Source organism: Erinaceus europaeus, chromosome 4, assembly GCF_950295315.1.
Source record: "Erinaceus europaeus chromosome 4, mEriEur2.1, whole genome shotgun sequence".
Classification (NCBI taxonomy): Eukaryota; Metazoa; Chordata; class Mammalia; order Eulipotyphla; family Erinaceidae; genus Erinaceus; species Erinaceus europaeus.
Window position 1 is genome coordinate 29,298,947 of NC_080165.1, and position 12,553 is coordinate 29,311,499.

At 39.0% G+C, this 12,553-nt stretch overlaps 1 protein-coding gene across 1 annotated transcript in view; it reads left to right on the plus strand.

The window, feature by feature from the left end:
* Positions 1-12,553, plus strand: part of MYLK4 (myosin light chain kinase family member 4) — a 135,583-nt gene that overhangs the window by 5,717 nt on the left and 117,313 nt on the right. The gene's annotated exons all lie outside the window — the stretch shown is intronic.

Sequence of the window (12,553 nt, forward strand, 5' to 3'; positions counted from 1 at the left end):
GCGATTTATTGTAGTTGGAAGAAACCAGGGAGCGAGGTGGGATTCACAAATGCCGTTCTAGGAAACTGGATAAAGGGATCTGACTAAAAGAAAGAATGCAAGCGACTAGGCAAGATTTAAAAAAAAAAAAGTGTCCCTCCCTATTGAGCAGAGAAATGCAAATAAAGAGAACATTCCACCTTATCGTTGAAAATTTTGGTCTCCTACCTCAAGTATACACTTAAATGCTTGTCTCGTATTTATTTATACCAGAGCACTGCTCAGCCCTGGATTATGGTGTGTGGAGGACTGAAATCTAGGACTTTAGAATTTTAGTCAGGAAAATCTTTTGCATAACTACTAGGAGATTACTTCTCCCTACACATCTGCTATTTTATAGTTAAAAGGTGAACTTATTTAGTTAAGTTACACACACAAGATGTGAAAAGCTACGTGGCTTAAAAATCAAACTAAACTTCCAATGAAGGGGATGGGATATGGTGGTGGGAACTGGATGAATTGTATTCCTCTTATCCCACAATCTTGCCGACCAATAATAATTTTAAAAAGAAGTTGAAAAATAAGAGAACACTAAGCAGAACTTGGACTGAAATTGGTGTATTGCACCAAAGTAAAAGACTCTGGACTGGGGACCTCGGGGAGTCGGGGTTCAGGTCCTGGACCGGGCGAGGAGGACCTAGTGGTGGTTGAATTGTGGAAAACTGAGAAATGTTGCATAAGTACAAACTACAGTATTTTACTGTTGACTGTGAACCATTAATCTCCAATAAAGAAATAAATCAAACTACTCAAAAGCATTAAATATTACATTGTAGACAGAAAAATGTAGACCATAAGGGGGGGGAATCACTAAAACATAAAAACAGTTTTCTACATCTGTGAATGATGGGGTTAGCATTCCCTGTGGGTTCACTGCCCCCCCCCACCTGATTTTCTGCCCTTTTTTCAAACTGTATCCTGGATGTGAGAACGATCTAGCTGCGACATCAGTCACCCCACTGGTGGCCTGGGTTGGTTCTGCTGATCTGGCTGGCTAGGTAGGTGTCCCCTTCCTCCCTCACTGCTCCATGTGCTTCCTTCCTGCTCTCTGGGTCTAAGAGGAGTCCTTCCCGAATAGAGGTAACTGGTCTTCCGTTGAGGGTATATGGAGTAGCTGCGCTCCCCTGCTAGAACCTCCAAACAAGCTCTCAAACTGTATCTTAAATACACACTTTTTAAAAATAGAGAAGTAGAGAGAGAAAGAATAAAGAGACTACATCACTAGTACTTCCTTCAATGTGGTGGAGGTTAGGCTGGAACCTGGATTGTATATACATGGCAAAGCACTACTCTATCCAAGTGAGCTGTTCACCAGCCCTAAAATGAGTTTTTTATGTAATCTACTATTGCACAAGAACTTCTTGAAAAAAACTTCTTATCTAAAAGCAAACACTGGGAAATTTCACTAAACTGTTTGTAGGAGGTGACTTTTTACAAAAGGAGGAGTAGCCTCACAAAGATCTAGAGTAAGGTAAAGAATAATACTAAAAAATATCAAAAATAATTTCTTTAATTGATATTGAATATAAAGTAGGTACCTGGACATCTTAATAATTATAAGTAATGAGCTGATTTTTTTAAATGACATTTCTAACTTGAAATGTTAGGCTCAAAAATAAGATTAGTCAGAAGGTTAAGCAAAAATTTGTTAGAGGTGGGGTACGGTCCTGGGTTGAAATGCTGGTGCCACATCTTGGGCCTCACAGGAGGAATCTTCATAAATGCTGGAGTAGTTCTGTGGTTTCTCTCCTGTTTCTCTGTCTCTCTAAATAAATAAGAAATGGAAAATAAATAAATAATGAGTTCCAGGGGTCTCTCAGCAGTATCATGTATATGTGAGATTTAGAGTTCATTTTATGCTCCATTACAAAAAATGAGTTAAGTGAAGAATGTTTATTCTCTGGTCCTACATAATTTAAAAATGTGCAGGGTAGGGCTGGAGAGACAGCATAATAGTTATACAAAAAGACTTTCAGGGTTAAATCTCTAGTACCATCGTAAGCCAGAGCTGGGTAGTACTCTTGTATATCTATCTATCTATCTATCTTTTTGTATGTTTCATTAAAATTAATAATATACACAAACATATATAAGAAAATGTTCAGAATGGATGATCATTCACTTTTTAAACATTTTTTATTTGTAAAATGGAAATATTGACAAGACCATAGGATAAGAGGGGTACAGTTCTAAACAATTCCCACCACCAGTACTCCATATCCCATCCCCTCCCTTGAAAGCTTTCCCATTATAGGGTGCAGAATGTAGAAGGTCTGGCTTCTGTAATTGCTTCTCCACTCAACATGCGTGTTGGCAGGTCAATCCACACTCCCAGCTTGCCTGTCTTTTCCTAGTGGGGCAGGGCTCTGGGGAGGCAGGGTTCCAGGACACATTGGTGGGGTCATCTGCCCAGGGAAGTCAGGTTGGCATCATGGTAGCATCTGGAACCTGATGGCTGAAAAAGATTTAAGGTATAAAGCAGAATAAGTTGTTGACTAATCATGAACCTAAAGGCAAGAATATAGCAGATGAAGACTTGGGGGTCTCTATTTTGGAAAAAGCTAGTAGGTCTATTTTAGGTATATACCAAGGGGCCCATGACTTTACTAGTTTTTGCCTGAGCCTGACAGCTAACATGCAGATGGACCCAAGGTATTGTCTGGGGAGATGGTGTCATAGTTGGAAAAAAGGACTAGATCAGGTAAAAGAGTAGCTCCCAAATATGGGGAAAGTATATAAATATTGTTGACTGTAAACCCCATCAATCTGATCTGGGGTCCATAGTCAGCACAGGAGCCTATGTAACCTCTGCATCCCTGTAGGTCTGAGCTCATATTCTACGGTCATGGCTAGGAACTCTCCAAGCTGCCCCAATTTCAGGACCCATCTTTCTCAAGTGGTAGAGTATGTTGTCTACCCTCCCTTTCGAGAATGGAACAGTCCCTACCACTGTTGATCCACATTGAGAGCAAGGTCCTGTAGGGGCTCAAAAAGGGGTCCATTATGTTTTTCCTGATGGAGATGACTAGTGACAGTGGTAAGAGGGATCTGTTAGAGGACTAGGCCCATCTTGGCTGTGTGAGAATCCCAGGACTCCCTGACTAGGACCCCAGGTGGATCATTAACTTTTATAGGTATTTATTTATTAGAAGAAGAAAGTGAAAAAAAAATGCAGTAGGGGCAGGCTTGAACATGGGCAAAGATGGACACAGATGGCAAAGCAGCACACTATCCAAGCGAACTATTTCACTAACCTGATAGGCGTTTATTTTACTTAAAGTTTCTTTCTTTTAATATTTATTTAGAGGAGAGAGAGAGAGAGAGACACCAGAACACTGTTCAGCTGTGGTAAATTGCCGTGTGAGGAACTGAATCTGTGGTCTCTGAGATCTCAGTCACGCAAGTTGGTGTTCTAAAAGGCTGAACTATCTTCTTGGCCCTATAGCTTTTTATGTATCTTTCAGAGTAACAGGCACAGGAACATCTCCGAAGCAAGTACTTCTCTGGGAAGAAGTTGTAGAGGAGGAGAAAAAATATTTTCCCTCTACTCTTTCAAATTCAGTAGTGGAGTCTTATAAATCAAAGGAGTAAAGGACAGATTAAAAAGAGAAAAATATTAACATGCAATAGCATGCATGTGGTAGTACTTAGTAAAGTACTAAGTACTTAGGGGTGATTAGAACCTCAGCTTATTTAAAATTTCACCAAAGGAGCTATAAATATGTAGAAAAGTGACAAGATGAAGAAAAGTGTGGTGCATTTTCTTGGGTGGCAGCTTGTGGAATGGTAAGTTTATCAGGGAAGCAATGACAGATAAGGAATAATTAGTAGAGCTTCTTATATAGGTCCATCAAGTCCCATCTGGGTTGCCAAATTATGTTCTGGGGAAAAAAAGGGTGGGGGTAGCATCTGTCATGCTTTTTTCTCAGCAAAGAATTGAAGGGAGAGCATGATATTCAGGTAAATTGAACTTTATTTAAAAAAAACATTCAGGAGTCAGGTGGTAGCACAGCAGGTTAAGCGCACATGGCGCAAAGCTTAAGGACCCCTGTTAAGGATGCAGGTTTGAGCAAGCCCCACCTGCAGGGGAGATGCTTCACAGGTGGTGAAGCAGGTCTGCAGGTATCTATCTTTTTCTCCCCGTCTGTCTTCCCCTCCTCTCTCCATTTCTCTCTGCCCTATCCAACAATGACAATATCAGTAACAACAACAATAATTACAACAATTCTTCTTCTAGCGTTTGCCCTTCTTCCGTAGCCAGTCAACAGCATCAGGTTGAGCCTGATGTAAAGTTTCGAGACCTCCTTTGAATCTGGAGAGGTGGCAGTCGTTGACTATGTGGGTCGTAGTCTGTCTGTAGCCGCAGGGGCAGTTCGGGTCGTCTCTGGTTCCCCAGCGATGGAACATAGCGGCGCACTGGCCATGGCCTGTTCGATAGCGATTGAGGAGGGCCCAATCATAACGTGCTAGGTCAAAGCCGGGTTGACGCTTGCAGGGGTCTGTGATGAGGTGTTTGTTCTTTACCTCAGCTGACTGCCAGCTCTGTTTCCAAGAGACTGGAACAGAGAAGTTCAGTGTAGGCATAGGGGACCAGATTGGGTGACGAGACGTCAAGCGTTGAACAGGGTGGGCGAAGATATCCGAGTATATTGGCAGGTCTGGTAGAGCGTAGACGTGGGAAATGAACTTAGATGATGCCGCATCACGACGAATATCTGGCGGGGCGATGTTGCTAAGAACTGGCAGCCATGGAACCGGGGTGGAACAGATGGTTCCAGAAATGATCCTCATGGAGGAATATAATTTGGAATCGACCAAGTGGACATGGGGGCTACGAAACCATACTGGGGCACAGTATTCTGCAGTAGAATAGCATAATGCCAGAGAGGATGATCGCAGTGTGGAAGCGCAACAATAAAAAAGGGCAACAAAAGGGAATAAATAAATATTAAAAAATTTAAAAAAAAAGAACTTTCATATGTTAGGGCATGAGAGAGAAGAAGAGAGAGAAAGAGACTGACTTACATTGTGGTGGTCACATGGTAATCCAGAAAGAGGGAGAGAGAGAGAGAATGAAATGTTCAGCCTTTTAAAACCAAAGCCCCACCTACACCTTCTAAGTCACACCTGAAACCACTCCACTTTTCTGGGTGGTACCTTCTCCCTCAACATTCAGATGCCATCTCTGGACAGAGTTGTCTCTGGTGATTAACTTCTTGTGTGAGGTCACTGGGGCTTCACTCTAAGCCAGGGTTTTCAGACAGAAAGACAGAAATAAAGACAAATACATCACAATACTTAAGCTTCCTTCATAACAGTGGGGACCCAAGCGGGATCAGATGCATAACAAAGCAAGTACACTATTCAAGTGAGCTATCTTGTCAGTTGCACAGTAATTAACTTCTGCCCTTTCTGGTGGAGAGGGGAGGGAAAACATCTTTACAAACTTACGTCCTGCTTTTAGGCAAATAGGGGAGGACAGAGAGTTTTTCTTATATCTGTCCTTTTTTGCTTGCTTATTTATTTGTTTGTTTGTTTAAATTGTTGTCAGGGCTATTTCTGGAGCTCTGTGCATACACAGTGGCGACTTTTCCTTTCCTTTTTTTTTTTTTCTTTTTGATAAAGACAGAGAGGGCAAAGGGGGAGAGGGAGAGGGGGAGGTGAGGGAGGAAGAGAGGGAAAGAGAGAGAGAGAGAGAGAGAGAGAGAGAGAATCTTTTGTAGCACCAAATCATCATTCATGAAGCTTCCTCTCTGCAGGGTCTTGAACCCAGCTCCTTATGCCTGGTAATGTGTGTACTCTACCAGGTGCACCACCACCCGGCTCCATATCTGTTGTTTTGTAATTCTCTTTAGCTCAAAAAAAAATCTTATCAGAGTATTTTGATGGGCATATTATACTACCTTTCAGTTTTAAGGACTGCCCTTAAAATAGATTTTGAAGGAAAGTATTACTAGATATGTAAAAAAAAAAAACTACATAAATTTTAAACATTTATAGAAATATGTGTGCATATGGTCACCCTTAACAGCTCCCAAATATTTTGAAACAATGACTCATGCTAGTCAACAACTGTGAAATTTTTTGAATACTTTTTTTGATAAATGTAAGCCCTAATATTTTTTCTAAAAATAGTACATGTTTATTATGGGAAATACACTGAGAGATCATTATTGCTAATATCTTAGGAGCTTTTCCTAGTCTTTTAACTGTATTTCAAGACTATGTTATATTCTGAGGTTCTAGTTTCAATCCCTGACATCACCATCAGCCAGAACTTAATGCTCTTGTCTCTCTTTGTCATAAAAGTAAATTCATTAATCTTAAAGAGATTATACTGGGTATCTGTTTTTTCACACAAACACTAAATATTCATTTTATTTTAATTAGCAAGATAAATAAATACAGAAAATCTGAGTTCTGATCAACTCAAGGTTATAGAGGTTCTGGGCATTGAACCTGGGTCCTCAGAGGATTAGGCAATAAAGTCTTTTGCATAACCATTATGCTACTTACCCATATATATGTATACATATACACACACACATATGCATACACAAGCATGTGTATATATATGCGGAGATAGACAGAAAAGCAAAGCTTAGCTCACGTTTATGACTTTGCCATAGAATAAGTGTTGGGCTGCTGATTTAAAGTCCTGTCTTCTTGTAATGAAGAATCATGTGCTCAATTTCTGTTTTCTTTCTTTCATCTTTTTATTTGCTTCAAACTAAACAAATTTGAACATAGTTTTCCTGAGTGAGAAGGACATTTCTCAAAATGGCTGGTTTATACTACTCTGTATTTATTGATAGATGTAATTTTGTACCTATCTTGACAGTTACTTAACATGCCTTTTTAAAGCTACTATAATGAAAAAAATATCATTATGCAATGTGGAGTAAAGTTTAAAAGATACAAAACCAATTTTTACAGTATAATTCTATCTTTTCTTTTAAATAAATGTACTTTCTTCCCATATGTTTATAATATATAAGAAAAAAAATAAGAGAAGACAACATTCTGAATATATAAAGATGTTTTGTTGGATTCTTATTAAATTAAACAGTTATGTATTTAATAATCCATTAGACATCTAGGTATATACATTCAAAAGAAATGAACACATGACTACAGAAAAACTATCATAGTATACATAGTATATATATGTATCACTATCATGTTTACATACAAGAATAAACTTGAATTATTTATTTATTAATTTTAGTTAAAACAGAGAAATTCAGAGGAAAGGTGAATATGGAGAGGAAGAAAGATTGACACCTCCAATACTGTTTTACCACTTGTGAAGCTTCTCCCCTGTGTATGAGGACAGGGGACTTAAGCCTGGTTCCTGATACTCTGTAAAATGTACATTCTACTAGATTATCCACCAATGACCCCCTAAAATTAAATTTCTTTACTGTGGTGTACTCTGAAGTGAAAATAGCACTGGATTTGAATTTCTGGTTTGGGTTTGAATTAGTACCAGAATGAACTTGGGCAAATTCCCTCTTTTCTCAGCCTCAGTTTACCAGTCTAAAAAAGGAACGCTAATACCTGCCTTATCCTCCATTAATGCAAATTATCTAATTTTATTAGGACTGGTGAGATAGTTCACCTGGGATAGTGCTTGCTCTGCCATGCATGAAACCTGGTTTCAAGTCTAGTCCCCACGGGTATGGCTGAAGGTCCTTCAGTGTTGTGTTGTCTCAATATCTGTCTGTATATCTAAAAATATAAACTCCAGCAGAGAAACCCTGGCTATGACTACACACACATACACACACACACACACACACACTTTTTAAATTAATGTAAAATGCATTCTTTCTTTCTGAACCCTAGCTCATTTTGTCTGAAGTTCCAAGTTTTCTCCACTAGATGGTGATACTAGAAAAATAAAATAAACTATAACAAATTTTCTGACAAAATTTACTCAAAATTGACTCAGCGTATATACAAATTAATTTGGATTATCTTAAAAGATCAAAGGGTTGAGCTCAATGTAAAACAATCCAACTGAGGCTTAATTTTTCTCCATTTACACCTTAATTGCTTTCACCTGACCTTGGTTGTTTACTGTAAGTAGTGTCCTTCTTTGTCCTACTCCCTCCCACCCACCCATGAGAACAGGGATGCTGTATTCAGTAGGTCACTCAAGCCCACTATTTAATGACCACAAGTCAAGTGTCAGTCTGGCTGAGATGTCTAGGCACAGGTAAATGATAAGCTTCCTGATATTATCAGCCCTCTAGACATCATCTTGCACCCTCATACATATTCACACCCAAGGTACATTGAAAATTTTGAGTCCAGTTAATCCCACCATGAAGCACATCCCTGACATTTTTAGTCACCAACTTAGAAGTTAGTATTGTGCTCATCTGTTCCCCTTCTACTTTGTGATTCCTCTCTCCCAACTCAATAAATACCATGTTCCTTTCCTGACTTTCTGCTGGTGTTCTTTGGAATCTATGCTATATTTGTATGTTTGTTTGGGGGATGGGGAGGGGGCAGACACCAAGACCAGAGTGCTATTCAACTCTGGTTTATGGTAGTGGGGATTGAACCTGGGACCTCTGGGACCTGGGTGCTTAGATCCTGTGTTTTAATACATTAAGTTATCTCTCCAATTCTGTATTTATTTTAGTAATTTATTTTTGCCTCCAGGATTATCGCTGGGGCTCAGTGCCTGCACTACAAATCCACTGCTTCTGGAGGCCATTATTTTTTTCCTTTTTTAAAAAAAATAATAGGATAGGACAAAGAGAAATTGAGAGAGGAGGAGGAAGATAGAGAGGGGGAAGAGAAAGGCAGACACCTACAGACTAGCTTCACTCTTGTGAAGCAATCTGCCTGCAGGTGGGGAGGGGGAGCTGGGGAGGGCTTGAACTGGGATCCTTGCACGGTGCTAGGTGCTATGTGCGCTTAACCTGGTACTCTACTGCCGGACTGTTTTTTTTTTAACCAAAGCACTACTCATCTCAGGCTTATGGTGCTGCTGCAGATTGAACCTAGGACTTCAGAGCATCAGGCATAAATGCTTTTTGCATAACCATTATGCTATCTCCTGAACCCTTCAACCCTGTATTTTTTTTATTAAGCTTGATCTAATAAATTGCATGCATTATTTGCTATTGTAAATAACACTTTTTGAATTGTTCTATTTTCTAATTGAGTTGCATTGACATAAAATTAATACATTGGTTTATTAATTATTTAATATTTGGCCTTTTGGATGAACACTCTCATTTAGATTTTTTTTTTTTTATGAGAGGTAGAGGGAAATCAGGGAATCTCTCAGTCGTGTGGAAATAATACCTGGGGTCTCACATATGCAAGGAATATGTTCTACTTACTAAGTTACCTCCCTGACTACATAAGTGATATCCAGTTGGTAACTGAAAAAAAACATAGCTGGTCCTTGTCCCTGGTTCCTGGTACAGAATTTCAAAACCTTTTGGAATTTCCTATTATATTAAAGAGATGATTCCCTTTGGACCACTAGATAGTTTCAAGATGGAAGCCAGTCTGAGGAAAGATCAGTCACATAATTAGAGAGTTGAAACTTGTGTGGAAAAGAAAAAAAGAAAAAGAAGGAAAAGAAAAGAAAAAAGAAACTTGTGTGTGTGTGTGTGTGTGTGTGTGTGTGTGTGTGTATATGTATTTTTTTTTTTTACAAGAGCAGTGGTCAACTCTGACTTTTGGTAGTGATACTGGGGATTAAAACTAGAACTCAAAGTTGCAGACTTGAAAGTCACTTACATAGCCATTCTGCTGTTTCCTAGCCCTAGAGGGTTGACGCTTCTGGCCAGTCATCATTGGAGAGAGGAAAGATGTTGGAAACTGAGTTGAACCATAAGGCCAATGATTTACTCAGTTGTGCCTAATTAATGAAACCCTAATAAAAACTCTGCCTAGAAGGTCTGTATCTGGGACCATGTAAGAGTTCGCCCTGTTCCTGTCTTTCATTAAAAACAAACAAACAAATAAATCAGTCATCATGAGTAGAATACTTTTGGTGAGTTCTGTGATTGGTTTTATTGAGTTAACAAACCTGGGGGAGTTGTGGAAGATTCTCAAATCACATCCAGCTGGTCAGCAGCATGGATGATGGATCCCTGAAATGTAAGACTGGTGTCCGAAGTGAGGTCTTCCTTCATAGGACTTGGTTCTTAACCTATGGAGTCCACTTCGAACTCTGAGTAGCTGAAGCTAGAGCTAAACTGAATTTTGGGACACCCAATGGATGTCAGAGAATTGGTGTCAGGATTGTAGTTTTGCCTTTTCCTTTCTATACATTTATCTCTTATTTTTCTTTCTTTTTTGAATTGCATTGGTTAGTATTAGGTTTGCTAAATTACAAGAAAAATCAAATTTCTTTATCTTATAAAGTGATATGTGAAGGAAAATTCTATTTTAATCCTTTATTTTAAAAGCTTTCTAGGAATCCCCTTTTCTTTTTCCCCAGAGCACTGCACCACAGATATCTATCTCCTCTCTCTCTCTATCTCCTCTTTCTCTATCAATCTGTGCTGTCAAACAAAAACCATAAGGTCTCACATCATGCCTATGTGAGTTACTAAAATTCAAATAACTGACAATAACAAGCATTGCTGAGGATGCAAAGTAGCTGGAACTTTCATATATTTTTGGCTTCTTACTAGTGAAAATAAAAAACTTTGAAAAACTTTTTGCTGGTTTCTCATAAAATTGGACATATACCTATTTTATGATCCAGTCATTTCACTCTTAGGCATTTTCCTCGAAGTAATGAAAATAGATGTCTGCAAAAAAAAGACTTGTAAAAGGATGTTTATAAATCCTTTGTTAATAATAATGGGGATGAAAACTGGTTAAGTTAGTGGGTGAATGAGATAAACATCGTGGCATATTCATACACTACAGTGTGTGAAATACTATACTGTAGGAAAAAAAGATGAGCAACTGATATATGCAGTGACATATTCTGATAAATAATATGTTGAATGAAAGAATTCAGACACAAAAGATCACAGACTATATGACTATATTGCTAGGAAGTTCAACACCAGGCAAGGCAAGGGAAGCTTCATGTTAGAAATCTGAAGGATGGGTTTATTTATTTATTTATAAAACGGAAACACTGACAAAACCATACGATAAGAGGGGTACAACGCCACACAATTCCCACCACCAGAACTCTGTATCCCATCCCCTCCCTTGATATAGACCAGGTCCCATGAGCCTATGTTCACATGTATCCATAAATTAGGGCAAAATATATACCTGAAAGCAAAAGTACACGATAGTCTGCAGTGAGTCAGTATGAAGTTCATAATGAAATAGGGTCTACTTAGACTTAGATACCCTCCTTACCTACTTCCTATTATACTTTTCTCACTCACTCCCAAGCTATCAAAGCAAGGACTGCAAAAGCTGAATAAGGGCAAGAGACTGGCATACTTTAACGATGACTCTGTAGTCACTATCAGGCCACCCCATCAACTGGGGCCCTAGTCGGGAGTCCTGAGATTCCCAAACAGACAAGATGGGCCTAGACCTGGAATAAATCTCTCTCTCCATTGTTAAAGGTCATCTCTATCAGGAACAACAAAACAGACCCCTTTGTGGGCCCCCATAGGATGAGCTAAACATCCCTCAACTTGGATGAACAACGGTAGAGAATGTTCCATCCTTTGAAGGGATGCTGGACAACATACTCTATGCTACACCTGAGGAAGATGGGCCCCGATATTGGGGCAGCTTGGAATGTTCCTACTCATGACCACAGAATGTGAGCTCGGATCTACAAGGATGGGTGTTTTAAGAATGTGAAAGAATGAACTGAAAGGGGGCATAATGGAAATGCTTGATAGGTTGATTGAGATCTTCGGTAATCAGATGTATATGCCTTTCAAAACCCTTAGAACTGTGTATTTAAGATTTGTATTTTTTACTGTCATAAAATATTACCTCAGTTCAAATAACACAATAAATTATAAATAAATAAAAAATAAAAACATCTACCCTCAGCTTGGATAGATAAATACACTATTAATATCATCTCCCCCCCGACCCCCTGAAGGGTGCCCAGCTTGGCAGAACTAGAAAATCCCTTAAGAAAAAAAGGAACTATAGCACTCAGTTCACTCATACCTCTTTGGATTTCCTCTTTTTTTTTATTTCTTTATTGGGGAATTAATGTTTTACATTCAACAGTAAATACAATAGTTTGTACATGCATAACATTCCCCAGTTTCCCATTTAACAATACAACCCCCACTATGTCATTTATCATCCTTCATGGACCTGTATTCTCCCCACCCACCCACCCCAAAGTCTTTTACTTCGGTGCAATATGCCAATTCCATTTCAGGTTCTACTTGTGTTTTCTTTTCTGGTCTTGTTTTTCAACTTCTGCCTGAGAGTGAGATCATCCCATATTCATCCTTCTGTTTCTGACTTATTTCACTCAACATGATTTTTTCAAGTTCCATCCAAGATCAGCTGAAAACGGTGAAGTCACCAT